Source organism: Anopheles cruzii, chromosome 2 (assembly GCF_943734635.1).
Source record: "Anopheles cruzii chromosome 2, idAnoCruzAS_RS32_06, whole genome shotgun sequence".
NCBI lineage: Eukaryota > Metazoa > Arthropoda > Insecta > Diptera > Culicidae > Anopheles > Anopheles cruzii.
The window spans coordinates 50,787,929-50,801,604 of NC_069144.1; the positions used below are offsets into that span (position 1 = coordinate 50,787,929).

General features: G+C 48.4%; 1 non-coding gene across 1 annotated transcript; it reads right to left on the reverse strand.

Moving 5' to 3' along the window:
* Window positions 1-12,975: 12,975 nt before the first annotated feature.
* Window positions 12,976-13,047, reverse strand: Trnah-gug (transfer RNA histidin (anticodon GUG)). Its single transcript has one exon. It is a non-coding gene; the product is annotated as a tRNA-His (tRNA).
* Window positions 13,048-13,676: the final 629 nt, after the last annotated feature.

Genomic DNA, 13,676 nt, shown 5'->3' on the forward strand with positions numbered 1-13,676 from the left:
ATGGAAGAATATATTTTAAAGAGAAATTTTTACTTAAATAATGTACGTATAAACTGCGAAATGGCCATAGCGAACTTCGAAGCATCAAACTTTTATCCAATCAAAACTAAAGCCCTGACGCGAATAGGCCGTAACGACCAACCAATTTACCAGTGATAAATAAATCCATCTCCCGTGCCACAAAACCCTGAACCTGTCTGTCACTGGAGCCACCACAGCCACCTCGGCGAGCCACCAACCACGGGGAAGTTTTTTAACCACCTTCGACGTGGCCGCGCCGGTGGTGCCGCTGCTTCTTGTGGCTCTCGATTTCAAAGCCGACTTTTAACGAGTGACATGAGCGAAAAAGTCGAGAAAGAGCATAAATCTAATCCACAAACCCGAAGCCGCTGTCAAACTTTAACAGCTTCCAAAAACAGACAGGGGTTCGCGCGTAATAGGCTTAGTTTGAATGGGCTCTCCGTCTGGTCTGGCGGGCGGGCTGAAGGCTATCCCCGTCCGTCACGGACAGCCCAGCGAGCCGGCGAGAGCGCTTAGCCTACTGATGTTGGCGGCTCCATCGCGCACAGATCGTGCGTACGATTTTCACTGATTGCGTGCGTGCAGTGGGCGCGCGTGTCCCGAAAAAATGTGGCGACAGCATAAACGGTCGAACGTTCCGATAATCGGGTTCCGTCTAAAAATCCGATTGCCAATCAGTACGGTAAATATGCAGCCAGACCACCGCTAACGATTGCGGCGAAAAGCTCGGCAAGCCGCTTTCTATCCAAAGCACCGCACAGGACACCGCTGCTACCACACGTCTACAGCGCCGCGTCCTATGGGCTTCAAAAACATTGCCAGGTTTGCCAAAATATATGCCCCGCCATGCCGGCGTGGATTAGCTATTTTCTAACGCTCGATCCCAACGTTCGATTGATTTGGGATCGGGGCTATGTTTTCCGTTTCGCTCCACTTCAGACTCACGGTCCGACCTGACAACGGGACCGAATTATCGTGTGCCAGCCGAAGCAAGGCTCATGTGAAAAAGTCAACCGGTTGGAGCGCACGCGAACTGGCGCCGGAGATAATCTGTTGAGGGACTTATCGGGAACGGCTGAATCTTTCGGCCCGTTAAAAGCCTTTTTTCCTCGCGTCGTCCCGGTACGATCGCGTAGAGGCTACGATTTTCCATTTACAGCCCACTGTCGATGAGAAGTGATTACGATTGGTACTGTGCGACGATGAACATCGACTGGGGTTTAATAAACACTCCACTAAACCGATTAGGTTCAGTTATTCAAACGGAAGCCATTTAGTAAAAGTGAGATTTTAGAAAACGTTTGAGCATTTTTATTTACGTATTTGAATAGGGCTATTTGCCACTGTTACTTGCTAGTAATGTAAGCATGTCTATAAGGGACAGCCATTACATTAAACTAACCATCAACTGGGTTGATCAATTATTCTTATTCAATTATTTTTCCTAATTATTGTATATCGTCCTGATCCTGAAAGTAGCTTTATAGGGTAGACGGTTAAGGAAGAGAACAAACCTTCATAAAACTTCGTACGTTAGATTTTTCAATTGGGCCAATTAATCTTTCTAGTTGGAAACAATTATTTGATATTGCAGTGCATCTCACCAACATTAGTGTAATTCTTACTACACAACATTGTGAAGCAAACATCGAACATGCCATTAGCAACGTTCGCGCCTGAAAACAAACGACTAATTTCATTTGTGCAATATTATGCTAACCAAGGCACGTAAATAGAAGAGATTGATGGGTTAACCGTGCATGCTGTGGCACGCGTTAGACAGTAATGTTGCGCCCGTGCAATGCGACAACGGGTTTCAAAGGCCAGCCCTGCAGTAATGCCAGCACTCGGCAAAGGTAGAACAGTCCTGTGGGACAAACAGTGTCCTTTTCCAGTTAAAAAAAAAACAACACGTAAATTTTACATTTCCCTCTGCCAAGGGCGTAAACAAGGAGACAGGGCTTCGGATGGCAGTTAGTGACAGTGGCCCGAGCGCAAATCATTCACTGTACGGGGTACGACATTGTTGCCGTGCCCGCCAGCGGGTGAGCGTGCCCTGCCATCGGGGCCCACCACCGGAAACAGTTATGCTTCTCGCGACCCATGATCTATGCGCGTCTGTTATGGAAAACCCGGCCAGAGAGGTTTCCACTCGATACGAAGAGAGGGCCCACACCTTCGCGAGACGGCAGGATTTGTGCTTGTCAACGCTTCGGTGCTAGCTCTCTGGAAAACCTCCGGTGACAGAACGCTAGATAATAAATCAGACGTTCCCTGTTTCCGCTTTTTCGTGTGTCACTTTTGGGGAAAGGTGAAGCTTGCGTGCTCTTCTGAAACCAACATTTTTTAGGAAGCTTTAATCGTAAAGAGCGTAAAAATGGAGTGTTTTTTTCAAATGATTTACTGCATTATATCTCCTCTCAAAACGCCTATTATAAAACGATTTTGGATCCTGCTATCGTTACGCCTGTCAAGTGTAGCAAATCCTTGAAGCACATACTTGGCACGCGTTCGCCGCTCCAATTCCTCACCCGAACGCTCGAAACACGATTTCTGCTGTGTGCGCAAACAGTATAGACGTCGCTTCGCCAGCTGCCATCGCTTCAGACATCGTCGCCAACAAGTTCCCGTTCAATGTCGTCGCTGTGTTTGGCCCCCACAACTGTCTGCCGTGTGTCACGCACGCACACTCGAAACATGTTCACGTTTGTTAAATTAAATTTCTAATTGTCTCGATCCCGGGCGGGTTTAATCGTTGCTTCCGACAGATTTTCGCTTCGCCAACACGGAGACGGGAGAGGGCATGCTAAACGGGGACAACCAAGACACAGTCGAAATTGTGTCACATGCAACGACCGCGACAACCGCTGCTCCAGGATGCAGCTGAGCTCCCGGGCGCGCCAGCGCGCGACCGGAACTTTAACGTAAACTGACATGTAGCAACCGCACCGCAGAACCAAACTAGCGCGACGCGGGGGCCATTGGCTCTCCGTAACTCCCGCGTCCAGACTACCGTTGCATGTGCCCGTTGTTCTTTAATGAAATTCACTCGTTTTGGCGCTCGTTTAATTCCGCGAAGCCGTACCGAAGTGTCGCGGGAAGTTTTGAAGCCGTACGTCGAAAGAAGACTCCTGACCGACTCCGATGAAACCAGCATTCCTCCATTCTGGAGTGCGACGTTCGCAATTCAGCTCTACTTCTCAATTAAGGCCCAGTGCCGGTGACAATACCGTCTCGTTTCGTATGTGTGTGGTGAGGGTCTTACATATGCAGAAAGCAGCGGCCCGCAGTGCAATGATACGCTTTGAGCTCGCACGTAGCACACGTGTAGGGCCCTGGCGGCCCGGGCCTAATGCTGGGCATAATTTTTCTCAACATAAATAGATGGCAGCAAGACGGAATGAATTGAATCCCCGCCGTACACAGCGTATGTGGTACGAGGAAACACAAAGCCGAGCCGAGCGAAGGAAAGCGAGCACGAGCGCCTGACTTTCTTGATAATGGAATAAGTAAGTCCATTACCAGATCAGTGAGGGCACCATCCAATTAAAGAAAAACTTTTTACATAACCACCGGGACGTGAAAAACATACCAGAGCAGGACGTTACGAGATCTCTAATAGCCCCGATCCCGATATGTGTGTTCTGTTTGTGAAGATCTGCGGATGGCTCGACATACCTGGAGGAAGAGAAGAAAATGAGAATTTACCAAAATTGTTATATGAAATTAAAATTGTATTTATGAACAAAGGCATTAAAAAATACCTATTACAGAGAACTTCTTCAAAGAAATAATGTTCCAGTCCTGGTTTCAGGCAGCTCTTGCATAAGGTGAATACGAGGGAAGTTCCTACCTCTAGTTCTAAATGCCGGCTACGCAATGGTGTTTGAGCTAATGAGGCGGAACATCAAGCAGGACAAGAACTGTCATTTGTTGGTTACTTTTTGGCAAGATTGGAAAAAATGTTCGTAACAAGAACTACATTGCGAACGCATACTTATTAGCATGTTAGTGTTTGAGTCCTAGACTGGATCCGAGCGCCATGTGTAAAGTTCTCATTATCAATCCCTTACTGGCGTATTTTTTGCCATTGCAATTTCGTTGAGTAAACCAATTTTATTCTAAACGACTCTGTCCGGTTCACTGTTTCGGTTTAATGTTTGGTTATGTTCACCCAAAAAAATAACCCGAAACTATGCGAAATATTCCAACCATGACTATTGTTTTACATTATACATTCGGGTTCCTTGCAAACTTCACTGTCGAAGGTGGCAAAGGTGGCACCGGAGGGAAACTAATGTCGACATAGTTTCTAACAACCCGACCCGACAGGTGCGCCGTGGACATTTCAACTATTTGCCAGCATCGCATCCATCCAACACAGCCCGCAGGACTTCGCAACAGTCCGCCTCGTTCGGGTGGTGAAAACGCAGCACCTGCTCGCTCACCAACCGAAGCGACCGTGGCGTTGGGGTGATAAGAAACGGCGTGAAGGCATCCGCGGTCCTTTGTCCTTCGGCGCGGAAGAGAAGTCGTTATTTTTGATAAACATTTATGAAGGTGCAGAAAATAGCTTTTGTCACATGTGAGCCCCCGCCGGTTCCGGGTGCGATTCCCACATTCCCAGAAGGCGGACACAGGGAAGGTATGCCGAAAGTGTCCCACAGCCTTGCCTTGCATCTCGAAGGGCTTGGTGTCGTGGTCTTAGCACTTTCATAAAGTATCACCTTATCGTTCCACGCTCGCTTCCGGAGGTGTGACCGGAAGGAACATCGAACCTTCACCGTCCGCCGGAAGCGGAAAACACAAGCGAGCAAAGATCACAAACACACACACACACACACACATCCAGAGGCCAAGATCCCCAAAGAGCACCGTCAGCGCAGTGCAACGTGCTCCCCCACTTTCTGCCAAGGTCTTTGTTCCTTCGACGCAAAGGCCGTCTTGCTCCAGCCTGGAATGCACGAAGAAACTTGCGCAAACAGTGGCGCGCCCGGCCACCACCACATCACACATCTAACCACTCTCGGTCGGGCAATAAACTTTGCCACATTATTGCAATCTAATCACCACCACCACAGTGTCACTGCATAGGCGTCGGCTCCCCCGGTGGCGGCGCGGCGAAAGGACAGTTCTCCAGGAGGTGACGATTGTTTCCAGGTGCCACTGGGGCCGCCACGTTGTTAACCTTTCCACGAGTGGTCGGAAAATGAAAAAGTTTCACCACAAAACTGCGGCACACTACCGGCGGCGGTGATTAGAAGCTACTTGGTCATATTGGAACAGTTGCCCGGAGGTTGCCAAAAGCGGCTGCCAGATGTGTCATAACTTCGACACTACTCTTGTGTGTGTGTGTGTGCTTTAGCGCCAGTATTTAATTAAAAAACAATGCTCGAAGAAACACAAATATTTTGCCATTTTAACGTCCATTATCTTCTGGTGTTGACACTTTCGTGAAACTTCTAACTTAGGAACACCTGAGGAACCGTTTCACCGTGAGGTTAAGCACCACGATGTTGAGATTTGATTCAGCAGAAGAGTCACGTCAATTGTCCAACGCTCAATGGAAGAAGGAACTTTTATGCTCTAACGGTAGAGAACTCTGAGGAAAAAAACCCATAAACATAAGTTGTTAAGAGTAAACTGGGTTGATCTGTGGTAGAGCAAGTCTAGGCAATACTTCGTATGGGGCTGCTCCATTAATTAAATACCTATTAATGATGTAAACAGATGTTTGAAGAAATCAAAAACAACAAAATTATCAAAATAAATGCATAGAGTTGCTGCCATTTTTCAAAGTTTCTTTTTCTACAGAATTGACATGATGAGGATGACTTTCAGCCACCGCCATGCAGTTTTTTTGGAGATATTGAAGGCATTTGTTTACGTTGTTAAAATTCAACATTTCAATATCTATTAAATGGATAGTGACAAAAAATGGCACGTCTTGCGAGAAGCTTGTCCTTTTTTGTCATATCCATTCAGAAACTAAGACAGTGGTCAAAAACCATCAAAAAACCGTGACTATCATGCGGTTGCAAGGATTTCATATTTTTCATGACTTACATGATATTTGTTGTTTTGCGATTTTGTTCACATTTTTTTCTTTTTCTGCAAAAACCTGCTCCTGCTGAACTAGCTGCTGCACAGACACCACATGCAGTCCATGCACGTTCCTTGTGTCGCATGATGGTGACAGCCAAAGGCTGTAGATACCATCGCAACAACATCGCCAGCATTGCCAACGCGCTGATGTGGCCCGGACGATGATTCGATATGGCGAGCATGCTCGTCCTTGCTCGCTGCGTCGGCCGAAGAACCGCGGACGGACCGTGCTCCCGAACCCCCAGAGCCCCGACGGCGACGATAAAAGCCCCCGACGCCAAAAGACAATCACAATCAACCGGCGGCAATTGAAGAAAGCGCGACTTTTCCCATCACCCCCGCACCATCACGAACCCCGCCCGTGGGGCGGTGAAACTTTTCGAAAGCAACATTCGAAAGATTCATGCACGCCAGGCAGACAGACACTAGTTTTATACGTTTAGGCGATCGTCTATGACATCGGTGGCGGCCGCGGTCCAGGTCAAGCAAACAGCGCATTTTCGGCGCTTCGCCGGCGATACGATCCGTAAAGCTCGCCGTTTTCCCCCCGGACCCAGACCAGAACGATTGCGAAATGCGGTTTCGCGGGCCGAAAATGCAGCATCGAGAGGGTGAAGAGCTAATCACCGAAGCGGTGACGGTGAAACATTGATAACGGTTATTGTAGAACCCAACGACCTCTTCCCGCGACGATCCGATCATAATCAGCGGCAGGATGCACTGCGCTCTGCACTCTGGTCGCAAACCGGGGCTCATAACGCCAGGGTATCGGTCGGTAAAGTTCGCCATCCTGTTGGTTTCGGATCGAGCGCGTCGGATCAGCGCACCGCAGCTTTCCCTAATGGCGCACGAGAAGCTCCGACCTCTTGCGGAGCGCCCAACGGTGGCCAATAATGGCCCAGTGGTTTCTCGGAAAGTTGTGAACCCCGTCGCGCGAAGAATGCGTCCCGTTTCGCCCGGACGGACGGACGTAACTCGAAAACTTCCAATCGACACTATCGAGCGACGAGCGAGCGAATCGGAATCCAATCAAAGTCAATCGATCCGTTACGATCCGTTCGGGTTCCGTTTTTTGTTGCCCAAACACTGACTCCGTTTGATCCGCGACCGGAATCGGATGTGGTGTGCGTTGGAACCGGAGATCCGGTTTGGCCACGCGCGCCAGCAGGTCCGCCATTGATCTTGCCACAGGACCCCGTGACTGGCAATCAGCACCGCCGCAAGACGTCGAGATTTGCTTCCGTCACGGTGGCCCGACGACGACGACGACTCTCGTCAATCGTGATTTCGCGGAAGAAATCAGCGGCAAATCATTTGAATGAAGTGGCAGGCGGAGCACACTTTTCAGTCCCGACGATTTCGGATCGGCATCAAGGGCTTCCCGCCGTCGCACTTCGAACGAGTGGCGTGGAATAATAAAATCCTTTGCGGAACGGGCGCCGGAGCTTGATGGCGATAGAAGTGCTCCAGAGAACGGCTGGCTCCTAGTTTTGTGGATCGTTTAAGGATTGATTTACCTTTTTCAACGAGCACCACAACGAGACCGTGAGGCGGTGAACTCCCACACTTGGGCCCAAAGCACCCCCCCGAATGCTGAAGTATGGAGTGATGTGTGATTTATTGCGATATTTTCCGATGCAGTAAAACCAGGAAGGAGCACTCTGGTGCGCTCCGAGCCTCCGAGGAGGTCCGAGGAGGTCCGGTGACCGTCGAGTCGTTTGTTTTGACGCAAACCACAACACGGACGACCCAGGAAGAACCATGCTCTGCGGGAGAACATCCATCACGAGAGCCTGAGTCCTGCTGCCTACCCCACCACTCCTCACAAGACAACGTGGCCAACAGTAACAACCTCTCCGGGGACCGAACGTCCCCCGTCGGACGTTCGCAGGGCAACAGAGGGACGCACGAAAACTTTATTGGTTTCGAACCGGAACGTACGTAACTGGTGCGATCAGGAGGAAACAGGGCGCGCGGAAGTCCAACTGAACCGCAGAGAGTCCGTCCAGCAAACCCGGGGCTGGCATTCGACACGGTGGAAGGCACGTGCAGCAGTGGGGAAGCAATAAATCTAATCTCACCATAGGTTTTGGTGTCGATGTTTCATGCATGATTAACATGTGCCACCGGTAGGACGAGGTTGGACCGGGCCCCGGTGGTGGAGCGCACATGCGTGTGCCGAGCTAACCATAATGGACTGGAGGAAGTAGAGTTTTAAAGGATCTGGCCCGAACTAACGGGGACCAAGGCTGAGAGGCTGGCGGTTCAGGTGGCTTCTGCTACATTATCTAATTGAATTCTCTTACTGTTGGAAAATGTGCATTATTTATGGAAATTGTGGCCTGCAATGTTGTGGACGCTGTACGCTGAACGGAAGCGGTCGCCTCAAGAAGGCGATTGTTGTAAGAAACAAATCTGTGCCGGGGGCTGCTAAACGGACCTCTTTGCAGACATGAACTATCTGATCCGACATGTACAGCGCTTAAGGAGCGTGCGGAACGATTTAATTCCAATAATTAAGACACTTCTTTCGTAAAGACGGGCTTACGGATCTAACATTAAGTTACATTTGTAGTATTAGACCATTTAGTATTTAAATCGTTTGCATGACGACGATTTTCATAAGAAATCGACCAGAAAACGAATTTAATAAATGTATAGCCAACATCTACAAATCCTTTTCTATGCTCCAAAAAAATTCAATGAAAACATAAATCGGAAGGAAAAGAAATTCCTTCTGTGTCCTTCTAAAAATAAGTCCCTTCCGGCGAAGTGTACATGACACATGCCGATCTGGTAAAATTTTCAAAGTTTCAGAACTTCAGTGATGCAATTTTAAAACGAAATAACACACAGCGGAAACTTGCAAGTTAGTGACTTGTGACACGAAAGCCAACCATAACTTGACATCATGCATTATCTGAGAAGAACCCAGATAGTTTAACAGAATTAGTTCAATTAATCAAAACCACTTTGTTAACAATAATAACTGTGGACTGTTTTACGTCAGGAGAGTGCAGCTAAACAATCTGTTGATGAGCTCACAACGTCGTTGTGATGTAACTTCGAGTGAGGGTTTGTACCGAAGTATCGCCACAACAACAAATACCGTAACACTGGCAAAATTCAAATTCAAACCCGAGGCACCAGCGCACAGTAACAAAGTCACGTCACAGTAACAGGCAGAAGCAGAGTATCGAAGTTGTGCCGGTGTTCGGCACACAAACCGGACGTCCATTAGACGAAAGATATACAGTATCTCGCCCCCGGGTACGCCCTGTAGGGTGCCCCCGCACGTTGCCTGCGTACCCCCCCCCCACCCTGGTGGGGGAACACTTTCTAAAAGCTCCTCATGATTGGCTAAACTTTAACTGCACAATTTAACTTTTAACGGGAACTTCCCACTTCTCACCGGAACTCCTGTGCTAGTGTTGCTGGCCCAGCAAACGCACTCACCTGTGGATTGCCGTCGGAGTCTGCCCCGCGTCTGCCCCCATCTCTTCAGGGTCCTTCCTCACTGAATGCTGGACGAAAGTTGGCTTTCACCCGGCGACCCTTCTCGTTGAGGGTGGTGTGTGTGACCTTCTTCCACTAATTCAACCACAAACTTCTTTCTAGGACGAGTGGAACCATTTTGTGGCGCACAGCATAGCCTGACAAAATATCGCCCATCTCCTATCGGTCGGTTCCGGGTATTCGACAGGGTGGCTCCTTCCTGCGTTCCCCAAGTTCATCGTTGGAAGCTGACGTGGCACGCGGAGCTATCGCAATCGAGGCCAAACTTTACCGGGACCATAAGTTTATGAAGTCCCGGGGACGGCCCTTCTCTGCTGCACTGCCTGGCACGGCTGCCGGCTGCTAATATAGTGAGGCGCCCGCTCCCGACCGAAGGCAATTAACGCTCACCACGAAGCGAAAAGCGATCTCCTTCCTTCGGCCGGTGGAAACTATATTTTTACACCGCCAGTCAATCAGCCTGTTGCCCGCGTTGAAAGTTTTCCATCAAAACGTTCAAAAGTTGCGCGAAAAATGTGTCGGCAAATTTGAACTGTAATATTTCTTGGAGCCATTGCTGGGAGAAAAAGTAACTTCCCTTCTCCCTGTAACACTAGCAGTTTCGAAATGTTGCGAGAAAATGGAAATAAAAACCCATCACGGAAGGCTCCTTGAATGGATCGCCGCTCTCGGAGTTGGGTTGCTTCTCGGTGTATGACGGAACAATTCATTAACAACATTATTTATTCATTTCCAGCCAACGTAGGGCGCACACTGGGCATACTTCACCGGTGGAATGCCTTCATGCTGACCCTCCCACTCTGGTCGACCCCGTTCCGTAATGAACTGTTGAGTGTTGCTTCCCGCCGACCCAGGAATCTCTCCCGCTCTCTCCCTAATAATGACAAATGAAGAGCAATAATTAATTGATGTAAATTGATCTTTCATCAGTATCTTGCGTGCTGACCCCAGGATTGATGGTGGCCGGGTGCCGTAACACGGCCCGACGGCAGGCCGAGAAACGTTTCAGAACATGAAACGCATGAAACAGCCCCGGACTGCTACCGGATTTTTGCTTCCACTGCTTACGATTCCCGGCTACCGGTCCTAGCCCGGTGCATAAAGGCTGCATACGCCCCACGACGGTTCAACAAGTCGTTCCCTGAACACTGATCGATATCGTGATTCTCTCCACCCGGAGCAACGGAGAGGCATCGGAAAGTCGGATTGTACATTACTTCGGAAGATGCTAAAGATTTCTTTTGTCAGCTCATTTACTAAATGAACTAAGCTTGTTAAGCTTGTGGCCACTTTTTCCCAACTTCCTTAAAGCACTTGAAAAGCCATAAAGAAATAAATAAACAATGTTAAGAGAAATAAAATTAAGAAATGTTTTGGGAACTTGGTTGAGGTCACATTATACCTCAATTCTTCTATTCTTGACAAGCTCTGGCGCCCAGTACGCTCTACGACACGCTTTGACAACTTCCAGGCCCTGATGCATATGATGATTTTTGCCTACGATTTTACAAAGTCTAAGTAAAGGTAAATGTGGGACAGATGACTAACAGCATGACGGCATAATCCGCGGAAAAGTGACAGTCGTGATACTTTTCGAACAGCCCCCGGTATGTTCAGCATAATTTTACCATGTTTGTGCATATTGCATTTATCGATTGAACCATTCTCTTTCAGCTTGCAGTTTTCGCCACCGTAGCGCTCATTATCGAAAGAGAAAAGCAAACGGAAAGTAAAGCAACAAGAATTTACTCGACAAACACTTTAAACTCACCCGCCGCTTTGTGAGCATAATCGACACTGTGCTACATGCTGTGGGGCTGTGGTTTTACTTAACGCTCTTTTCATACTCTTTTTTCCCTTATCCATTCAAGACAAAAGCCGCCGTCCCTGAACATAATGCGCTATCGTTTACCTCGCCCAAACACACGAAGGTGCGCCTCTGCTGGGCCGTCGGAAGTAGAAATGATTTATTTTGCAAAAGAGTGCACACCATAACGAAAAACTTCCCGGAAAAACGTGTTTCATGTTTCAAACTTCCGGCCCATTCTGTGGTCCGCACGGCGGGTGCAGTGCCGAAAGAAACATGCGTTTCTTCAGCGAGTGATGTACAGCCTCCTCTCCAGTTTCTTGCGGTGCATGTTTCGGTAGCGATAAAGGAAACGCGCCATACGGGAATGTAGGTCAAACCCAGACCACAGAACAGTAAACACGGAAACGGTAATAAATTTATTTTTGGGTACTATTTCCCTCCCGTTCTAATGGGCCACGCTTCATACGACGGGGATAAGCCGGGAGGCGATGCATTTTCCCTTTTATCTACTCTCCACAGACACACAAGGCCAACGGGGGGTGCAGAAAAATAAACCCCTTTCTTCGTTCTGGGTGTGCGCACGCCAAGGTGTGCGTGCTTAGCTCGCGATTAACCTTCGTTTCCGGGCATTGCCGGATTTCTGTACACAACATTCCGTCCGGGGGTCCGTCGTCGTTTACCAACAATCGTCGGCTTGGTAAAAACCCGGCACCAAACACTTTGTTCGCCAAAACCGCTTAACCCTACAGTACCGGGAAGGGTCTTCACAAAGAATTTGCCCCGTTTTCTCATTCGCTGTGCTCTCCGCGGTATCATCACGCTGCTAGCCACCGCAAGGGCTGCAAGCAAAAAGCATACCGTAATCCTATTAGAAGGTATGTGCATTTTACGCCCCTACGGCCCTTCTCGCGCAACGCATTTCAGCGCAAGAAGCAGCTTTTAAGTGTGGCGCACCATTTGTTTATTGTCGAAAGTTGGTGGCCCCGCAATTTGTACATCGCCGAAATTTATAGCACCGAAAATGCGACAGAAGCTCGAAGAAGCAAATTTTGATTATGCAAATGCAACAGTTTAGCTCGACGGGCATGAAGAATAATGCTCATAAGTTTCATCTGCATATCAGAGCTGAGTGAAACGCTTGAAAGTTTTGCCAGTGCAAAGTGACTCCCCGAGATTGGACTGGTCTTGAAGTGCTACGCTAGCGTTAGGACCCTACGTTGTGGCCGTAGTAACCCAGGTTCGAATCCTGGTCACCGGAGTGTCGTCTCAAGCGCTTTGAACAATGAAAAGCAAAACAGCACACTGTCACGGGAGGTTGAGAAAAATATATTTTTTAAATGTTTCAAAGTGTTGTGAATCAAGGGAAATCGAAACAACATTAGCCATTCATTTTGTGTTTTTGATAATAAAAAACATGATAAAAAATGAATGAATAAAGGACACAACAAAAAAGCTTTGGAATGGCGCGCGCCCCTTTCCGTGACAGTGTTTTTTGAACACATATTTATGCGTGTATTCAACACTGCCGTGACCAGGATTCGAACCTGGGTTACTACGGCCACAACGTAGGGTCCTAACCACTAGACGATCACGGCTATTGGGGCCACCTGTCGAGCATGCTTCGAAAACGGTTCAAAACAAAATCATACCATTCACTTTGGCCAATTATTGGCGTGTGGCCCGAAAACGGCCGCAACCCCGCCCAAAGAGAAAGCATCGTAAGCAAGAAAAGCTGCCAGCGGCAGGAATACGAGGCTCACCAAACCTTGGTCGTAACCGGTTCGATTGCTCGCAAAGCAAAATAATTGTGAGGGGGAAAAAACATAACGCCAATCCAGCATAACTCCCCAAAATTTGAGACATTCACCTCAGCCGTGTTATGAGTGGGGTTATTTACACGAACTGCCCGCTATTTATGGATCACCGGCGCGCAGCACTAGTCAACGTGAAGCATCATAAAAAGCAAAAACCATAAATAGTCCATAAAATAATCGACGTACGTTCACAAACATATTCTCCCGTTACCAAGGCAAACGACCACACGAACACTCCAAGAAAACGCTCGCCCGTGTTTCTAAGTAACTTTGCTTTTATGATTATTTTCACGGATCCCTCAACGCGCGCCAAGCGGAAGAGGCACTATGTCGCCAAAGGACCAACGGCAACTGATGGGCGTAGCGCGCAGAAGCAAGTACGAAGTAACCGACACTTTGTAAATCTTAAT